The sequence below is a fragment of the Cibotium barometz genome, chromosome 2 (genome assembly GCF_041138505.1).
Source record: "Cibotium barometz isolate CiBa-2024 chromosome 2, ASM4113850v1, whole genome shotgun sequence".
Lineage (NCBI taxonomy): Eukaryota > Viridiplantae > Streptophyta > Polypodiopsida > Cyatheales > Cibotiaceae > Cibotium > Cibotium barometz.
In genome coordinates this window covers 641956-651427 of record NC_141047.1, presented here as the reverse complement: position 1 = coordinate 651427, position 9472 = coordinate 641956, and positions in this window count along the sequence as shown.

Sequence of the window (9472 nt, the reverse complement as noted above, 5' to 3'; positions counted from 1 at the left end):
TCCTCATGCATATACATTATTGGGCTTTGTTGCCTGCTTGACTTAGTCCACAAACCGATCCTTCCTTCTGTTATTACAGGACCAAGGTACATGGAGAATTGATTAATCCATAAATTAATAAATAACAAAAATAAACCATAGATATCATAACATAACTTAAAAGCATAAATTCAAAGAACACAAGATTGGGTGCAATCTCCCCCCTCATGCGTGTAGCTCCACTTCCGTGACATGAGTATTTTTGGGAATTGTATTCAATAAATAGCCCAAGGAGCTATTAATAGTTGTGAATACAAAATTGGGCTTTTCTTTTCCACTTTTAATCTTGGCCTCCTCATGCATATACATTATTGGGCTTTGTTGCCTGCTTGACTTAGTCCACAAACCCATCCTTCCTTCTGTTATAAGACCAAGGTACATGGAGAATTGATTAATCCACAAATTAATAAATAACAAAAATAAACCATAGATATCATAACATAATTCAAAAGCATAAAATCAAAGAACACAAGATTGGGTGCAATCTCCCCCCTCATGCGTGTAGCTCCACTTCCGCAACATGAGTATATTTGGGAATTGTATTCAATAAATAGCCCAAGGAGCTATTAATAGTTGTGAATACAAAATTGGGCTTTGCTTTTCCACTTTTTACAAAAATAGCTCAAGCACTAGAGCTTGTTCACGCACTAAGTGAAAATAATCAAAACTCTTCTAGCATATATGCTAGGAATATAGCAATGCCATGCATAAATAATTTGTACAAACATTTGGCATGTGGCCAAAAAAAAACTCCCAAAATAACCTTGTGCATATTTGCACATTCTATTAAGCTGAGTTTTGCACACAATAAATCAAGCATATTTTTCTATGATCATCATGCATGAAAAATATGATAAAATACATACCTATAATAGTTCTCCCATTTGAGGAAGCAACTGTTCTCAGTTGTGTAGAAGAAAATGCTACAACAATAACATCATGCTCATAGCTATCGATGTCATAACCTGCAATGTAAACTCAGAGGTCCGAACATAGCTTAGAGACTGATTAGGCATGGCTCAAAGGTTCTTATGGACATAGAATACCATAAACAGACTCAGAGGTTCATTGACCGAACATGGCTCAAAGGTACAAAGGCATGGCTCAGAGGCTCAGGTGAACATGGACTGCAATAACAAAACTTGTGCGACACCTAAATTGGTGATCTTTGCACTCATCAAATCACAAATAATAATGTGAAATAATATGATATAGACAAGATCCCTTATGTGCAACACACACACTGCTCATCACCTATTTCTATAAACATATCCCAATTAATTTCCCTTCTCTACAATTAATCCCAATATGAAACGTTGATAGGCACAAACACAACATATAATCACCACCTATTTCACTATGATGAGAGTATCATTATACACATCATCTAGCATGGTGTGAGTTACCACTTGTTACACTCCAATGAGAATGGCACATCAGTTGCATAAACCACTTATTTCACTACAACCGTGTGCAGTTGTTTATCATAGTCCACTTGTTTCACTTTGACCACAATACAGTTATCAAACATGGCACTACTTGTTACACCTCAATAACATCAAGCATGGTCTCAAGCTATGTCATACCACTAGGTAATCAGTATTTAATGTGGAGTCACCCACGATACCAATTCACTAGGATGACACACTAGCTCTAGGTGTCCCCGTACAGCTAAAGGGTGGACATTATATAACATCCCTCTTGCTTGGATAAGCAATTAACCTCAAATTCGTGTTTTCTTATTACAAGCAAAGGAGATCAATTATCGTATACAATATAAATTCAAGTATCTTTTCTAATTATAACAAAAGACATTGTATCAAGGACCTCTATATGTAATAAATTCTAGTGTCCCATACAACCGAAAATTATCCCATACAAATCTAGAGATAAGTATGCATTGGAATCCTTCACACAGGATTAATCTTGTGTTCCATACCACAAGACAAATACATAGTGAAAATTTCATACAGTCTAGTTCAAGATCATGGGGTCAGTTCCTTCAAGGAGTTCTACTTTTGATTCATAAAAGCTCTCCTTTGAAATTTACCAAAAATTGTTAAATAATCAAATAAAATAAATATGTTACCTCAAGAGTCGGAGTAGTCATGGGTGGTGGAAGTCTTGTTCTTCATCATCATCAATCATATTGAGTCCTAGTGAAATAAACTTTGACTTTCGTGGACAATTTGATGTAATATGTCTAATCTGGTTACTTTAACTTTCATGGACAATTTGATGCAATATGTCTAATTTGGTTACGCTTATAACACTTCTTTGAATCGTGTTTATTAGCTTTTTGTGAATCATCTATCTTAGTGTCAATACTTGTGTTATGTGGTCATTAAGAGATGTATCAATTGATTTCAGAGAGAATTTAGGCTTCCAAAATGTTGATGTCGAGGTTTGGTGTGCCATTCGTTTCTTAGAAAAACCATTTTTCTTTTCACAATTTATGGCTAATGAAATAGCTGAGCTAAGAGAATGCAGTCGAAACATATTCACCTCTGGTCGAATTGTAGGTTTCAAAATTGCTATGAACTTTTGAAATTCTTTGATCCTTGGTGTGTGAACCTTCTCGATTACCTATATTTGTAACAAGGTTTGCCAAAACCTATCCACATAAGCTGAAATATTCTCTCTATCAAGCTGTTTGAATATAGACTATTGTTTTCGAGCCTTAGCTTTATATTATGAAGGTAGGAAATCTTTCTTGATGGGTTTCTGAAATATTTTCCAAGATTTTGGTTTGCGCTTGTTGGTTCTAATGGCATTCCACCATAATGCTACATTGTCCACCAAGTGATTTGTAAGATTCCTCCTCAGCCTGAATAATGAATAAGCTTTTACCTTAATCCCTTGTAATCATTTGCTATTTCAAAATGCAAGAAAATATTATTTTTCCATGTTTTTGTCTAGAGAGAAGAAAAATTCTAGAGAGAGGTAATTCAATATTGAGATATTTTTAGATATAAAAATTCTCCTAATATCTAAAATATATTTCCCTGAAACAGAAGTTCAAAATAAATTCTCCAATGTGCATTAGGAATCAATTAAAAATGATATAAGGGACCTTAGGCCTAAGGTCCCTTATATCTAGGCCTAAGGGTCTAGATTTTCAGAAATTTTTGGATTATGGTCCAATTAAGGTTCCCATGGGCCAATAGGATTAATCCACATGTTGGGATGAGATAAATCCAATGAATAAAGAAAAAATCCAAAAATGAGTAAATGCTCACATAAGATAAAGAGTTGACTAAGTACAAGGTTTATTAGTTAAAATTTACGAGATATTACTAAAAAAATGAGATATTTTGGAGAAATGATGAATTTTTGACACCTTGGTAAGGAGAGGGGGACCTTTGAGGTAGGCACCTCCTTCACATGTGTGGGAGGGTTTTTTAATTCAAAAAAATTGTGATATTTTTATCTCTCCTCTCTTTTGGATCAAACTGGATCAAAAGGGGAGCCAAACTGGTCTAAATCTTATCCAAATTGAGTCAAACTTAAGTTGGAAAATTCTAGAACCTAGTTGGACTCAGTTAGTGGCCTCCCTCACCTACAAATAGACCCTCATTATTTTGTATTCTCATCTGCAAGCTATACCATGCCAGTATTACATTAAAATAATCATATTCTCTATTATCCCATAAAAATCCTCTACTCTTGGGGAGCTTGGAGCTTCTCTCTCTCTTCAAAAACTCTTGGAGCTCTCTTCTCGAGAAACTTGCTAAACCAATTGATTGGTTGGGGGCTTCACTTCTAGAAAAAGAAGCAAGCTAATCTTTGAGGTAACAATGAATTTTATGGTTTTTTGTTAAATTTTCTCAAATGACCTCTTCTCAACCCCTCTCAAGCTTGAGAATTTTCTAATTGGTTGTTTTAAATTCAAATCATGCTTTCCCTAAGAATTTTAGTGTGTAATCAAGAAAAAGTTAATCTTTATGCTTAATTAGAGTGATTTCTTATGTATATCTCTCTCTCAAAAAGAAGTCATTCCTATGGCTGATTCTTTAGCAAAAGAATGCTTCTCATTGATAAATTCTTAATTCAAAATCAAACTCTAAGCTTGTTAAGCTAGAGAATAAGAAAATGATATTTTTATGCTTTTATGTTAACAAAATCATGGTTAATTCTTTAAGATTATTTATAAGTAGTTAAAAACTACTTTAATTGATTCTAAATGGGAAAGAGATAACCCTATCAATTGTCAATGGAGAGTCCAGATGATATATTTTGTAAAAAAATGGACTCAAAATTTTAGAGGATTATGATCAGTAAAACTATGATTTCATTGAAAGATTGTTTTAAAGACAACCGAATCTGTTATAATGGCAATTTCATATTGGGTGTGTAAGTGGTATGCCTACCTTAAATTTTGCTTGAAACGCCGGCTAGGGGACCTGGGAACTCTTTTCCTCGGTACCCAGGTAAAACAGAACCAAATTTTTATAAAGGAATCCCACCAATACAGTGATTGGGCAATTGGTTAACCCATGGGCCGGTTGGGGTAGGCTGGATCAGGGGATTCCTGTGATACAAATAGTTACGATTAAGTTACGTTAGTTAGAATAAGTCCTAGGAAGGCCCTTGTTATGTGGGAGGGGATCAGCGGGCTGTGCCTCGCCGCTAAAGGGAGGAAAAAAGCAGTGATTCTATGGACCAAGTGCAAGTCTCTTCCTTGATCTGACCATGTGACTTCCGGGTTCAGTCGGATCAGTTTGGTTAGTTAAGACTTTGACTTGATAGATCTATTCTCCCATTAGATGATTTTCCTGGTGGAATCGCCGGTGCCTTCCGGGCGAGGGAAGTTTTTTTGGGTTCGATTTCGGAGGAACCACCGGGCTAGTCTCTTGTCCGGATATCCGTGGGCGAGGCCCCGAGTGTGGATCCCTGCCCTGCGCGAGAGGCTGGCGCTGCTTCCGCCACCAGTGCCCACGAAGGGGGCATCATGGAGCGGGGGGGTCTCACAGCTGGTATCAGAGCCTTGTTTGAAAGCTAATATGGAAAAATGAATTCTTATCAAAAATTTATAATAATAAAAACTCAGAAAGAGCATTTACGTATTGTATTTTCATTCCTTAAGCTTCATCAATGAATATTTTTAATCAAAGAATTTGGTTTTATAGATGGAAGTTCCACTCTTATCCGGTATTCCCGGTCTCACCCAGTCACAAGATATGACTGTTTTCGCCTTCGGGCATCTCATCTCTTCCGCTATAACTCGAACGAGCCGAGCTAGACTCGCAAGCCATTTCAAGGATTTATATTTCCCAGACCCAGCGGAGAGATGATAGCATAAGTGGTTTGCAGGAGGGCAGTATGTCCACGCCTCTTACGACCAGCACGTGATGCTGAGGGAAAATATCTCATTGGCCATAATTCTGATGAGGTTAAAAGTGATTCATGGTGTTATTTTATATCACCCTACGCCTCGAGATTTCAGACTTTCCTACCATATCTACAGACTTCTTAGCCGCTTTATTCCAAAGGAGAAGATAGTAGCTCCCTTGGCAGTAAGGGAACGTTTGTATCGGGGCATGTCTATAGCCCCAGTATCGTCGTCTTATGTATTTTCCAAGGAGGTTTTGACTTTCAGGAGCCGAGATGCTCTATGTACATATTGCAAACTTTATATAAATAAAGAAATGTTTTGTGGAAAAATTCCATGTTGTATAAGTGATTGTTTATTATATGACGAATTGATGAAGCAAAATCTGCTACTCGGACATATGTCATAGATCTCCAATAAGATCTTTTATCTTGGTTAAGAAATTATTTTCCAAACCTCTTAAGTCTTAGGATCTCGTTGACAAAATCAAAATAAAAATTTAATAATATATCATTTTTGGCAGAATTATGAGGCGAGGGAACCGTGGTGGCCGACAGCCAGATCCTCTCACACTGAGATGAGGAAGAGCTTGACCCCGATGTTCGCACGGCTCTTCACAGAACTCAGCCCCCGCCAGGACCCTTCAAAGGTGAAGGAGAGAACTTGGGCGAGGCTGTGGAGAAGTGGGTTGAAGCCATGGTGGAATATTTTGATGTCATCGAATACAACAAGAGGAGAAAAATGGCTCTCGCTAGGCTGAAGATTGTGGAAACAGCCAGGGTGGCATGTAGAAACCATTGCGACACTAACCATTTGGATAGGAATACCCAGTCCTAGAATGATATCAAAGCTTATCTAAGGAAGAGATTTTGTCCCCCTGGATTTTTAGAAACCAAGATGAATGAATTCTTAGAGCTAAACCACGGGAGCAAAACTATTGAAGAATATCACCAAGCATTTGCTCTTCTCCTCAAGTACTCACCCACCACTAGACGAAGAGCAACTTATGGCTAGGTTCATTCGGGGAATGAATGAACCTTTAGACAGCCCGGTCAAGAATGCCAAGCCAGTTTCCATAATGGCTGAAGCTATAAGAATGGCGAAGGACTTTGCCAAAGCCAGCTCCCTCATCCTTCAAGAGATTCCAGACATCGGGAAGTTCTTCCAACCTTCTGCCTCCAAAGAGACACCAAGGTCCCAACCAGAATCTGGAGTTAGGAAGTTTCAGGAATGAAGAAAGACCTTTTCCTTGAAGCTCTTTCTTAGGAACTCTGGCTCTTTCAAGGAATGCAGAGGGAAGAGCTTCGAAGTGAGAACAAGTGCTTTGGATGTCAGGGGTTTGGGAATGAACCAGCTCAAGGATTGCTCGTCTCGAAGAATTGTTGGATTCATTGGGGTCATCCATTCCACATTGAGGCCATTTACACATCAAAATTAGATGAATTGAAGTATGATTAATCCAATAGCATATTCTTCAACCTTCAATCGATACAAAAAGAAATGGTGTAGTATTTTTCTCACACTCGAGGAGACAAGAGGAGTACTTAAATTTATGATAAATCTTGCTGAATGCAAAGTGATCAAATAGAAAAAGGTTGAAAGAGTAACCATTACATTGATGATTAGAGCTCTTAATATAAAATTTGCTAAAGATGATCCTAGCTACTTCAGTGTGCAATTAGAAAACAATATTTGGTGGCTTGGCTCATTTGAGGTATGTTGCTTTTCTCATGTTACTTTTGTTATTTATTTTAACGTATTCACCACTCATGTAATAATTAAATCGCATTAATCACAGGTAAATGCAGAAGATATGATGCACTCTATATTGGGTTTTCCATCAAACTAATATTCCAAATATCATTGACTGGCAAAAGTCAAGGAGAAGCACTCTTTATAGAAGATATTAAAATTTTCTATGTTAAATGGCACATGGCATGTACTAAACTACCATTGTTTATAAAATGATTCATTCATAGTGTATTTCTTGCAATTAATACCAACTTCTTCTTGGTTTTTGGGAGTGCTGCTGTGAGTTCAAGCAGTAAGAAGTAGCCAACAATTGCCTTGTTGAGTACAAAGACAGAGTACAAGGGTGCTGTTATGGTAGCTTGGTTTTAGATGGCATAGTTATAGCACCAGCTCATATAGGCGGGTTCACACTATGGACCGACCATTGTATGTTATTGTAGGAGAATACTTTCCCTTGATCTATGTACTCTCATATAGCACCAGCTCATATAGGCGGGTTCACACTATGGACCAAGAGTGAAGCCTTGGTGAAGCTCTACACACTGTGTGATTAATCTATAGGCATAGCTCCACATGGCTCAAGAGGATGCCAAGGCAGCCCACAACACCTACTCCCTTGCCAAGCTGGAAGTCCATGACATGCGCTAAATGGTCCAAATAGCCCAGGATGGCTGCAAGCAAATCTATGCATCCTTCAAGGCCTACAAAAGTGTCACCAAGAAGATACTAAAGCAAAAGGATACATGGGTGCGATGAGCGGTTGAGGGGAACATACAAGTCAGGTGTAGCACACAGCTCCGGGACAGACATCCATAATCACCACAAAACGCAAGGTTGACGATTTGATGTGGATGTTGCCACCAAGCTACCTAACCTCTCCTTCCCACCTCAAAAACCTTCCTAGATCTTGGAACTCAATTTTGAGGCCCTCCAGCTCAATCTCCTTTAGCACAACATCTTCCTCGATGACCCTCTCACTGCCTCTACCCTCTCCTATCTCATCACAAAAATCCCTCCCCCTTCCATTAACCTTCTTGTCACCCTCTTCTTCCAAAACCAAATTTCCTTCACCAACCCCACCATCCTTTCATTGCCAACCTCTCTTAATTGGGCCAATCTCCTAGAGTGTACGGACAAACCACGGACACCCACCGATGCCTCCATCAAACTCACTGCACACACCCACTGGCCTCTCTCCGTACCCCTATGCCTCTTCCAAATGTGTAACTGCCCTCGCTTTCCTGATCCAGTTAGGTTGGATGACTATCTACATAGCCTATAAATAAGACCCTCTATCACCCACTGGCCTCTCTCCGTACCCCTATGCCTCTTCCAAATGTGTAACTGCCCTTGCTTTCCTGATCTAGTTAGGTTGGATGACTATCTACATAGCCTATAAATAAGACCCTCTATCACCCGCAACTTTGAACCCTACTCCCCATATGACCTTCTTGTGCTCTACACCCAAATTTACCACCAACTAGAGCTCATCTCCCCCATCACCATCCTCCAATTTGACGACTCACACATCGCCTTTCCCTAGCAGTTCACTCTCGACGATGCCAAGCCAAAGCCTTCTTCTTCTCCAAACACTTAGCTCTGCTGCCCCTATGGGAGATCCTGTAGTGGACGATGGATGATGAAGGCAATGATCCCCCCACACACAGAGACCCCCTGCCCCCCAACCTCGCTCCCAACAACCTCCTCATGGCCTCCCGATTCACACCCCCCATAGGTTGCACCTCTCAACAGCCAACCAACCCGCCTCCAACTCGTGCCCATGAATGTATTCTCGAACCCCCCCACCCTCCATGCCAAAATCCTCCCATGCACCAGCTTCCCCCCTTTAACCTCTTCCCCTGCCACCCTTCCCCTCTTTCCCTCACTACATACCACTCCTCTTCATGTTCCCTCACCACCCCCTTCACCAACACCACCCTCAACCCCTTCCTTTGTCCATCTAGGATTGCACCTAGCTGCTCCCTAAGGTTCATCCTTCTTCATAGGCATGCCAACCTCCACTCCTAGATGCCTCACTCGGCACCACCCCCTCTACATCAAAAACTCCTCCACCTCAAGAGCCCCAACCCTTTGACTTACCTTCTATCACACCGTCCAATCAAGACTTGACACTTCAATGCTTTTGGACCACCTAGTCAACTCCTAAAGAGTGACGACTATCTCTACTATGCTTAATGTGATAAGCCAACGCAAAGCGTTGAGCTCCGATCTGCCCGTACAAAGGAGAGTTAACTAAGATTTTGTGTGGGCTAGATCCCTATTCACGCATGCTTCTTGATAGTAGTTATCACAAAAACAGACATTCATACAACATAGAGTGGCAACAAA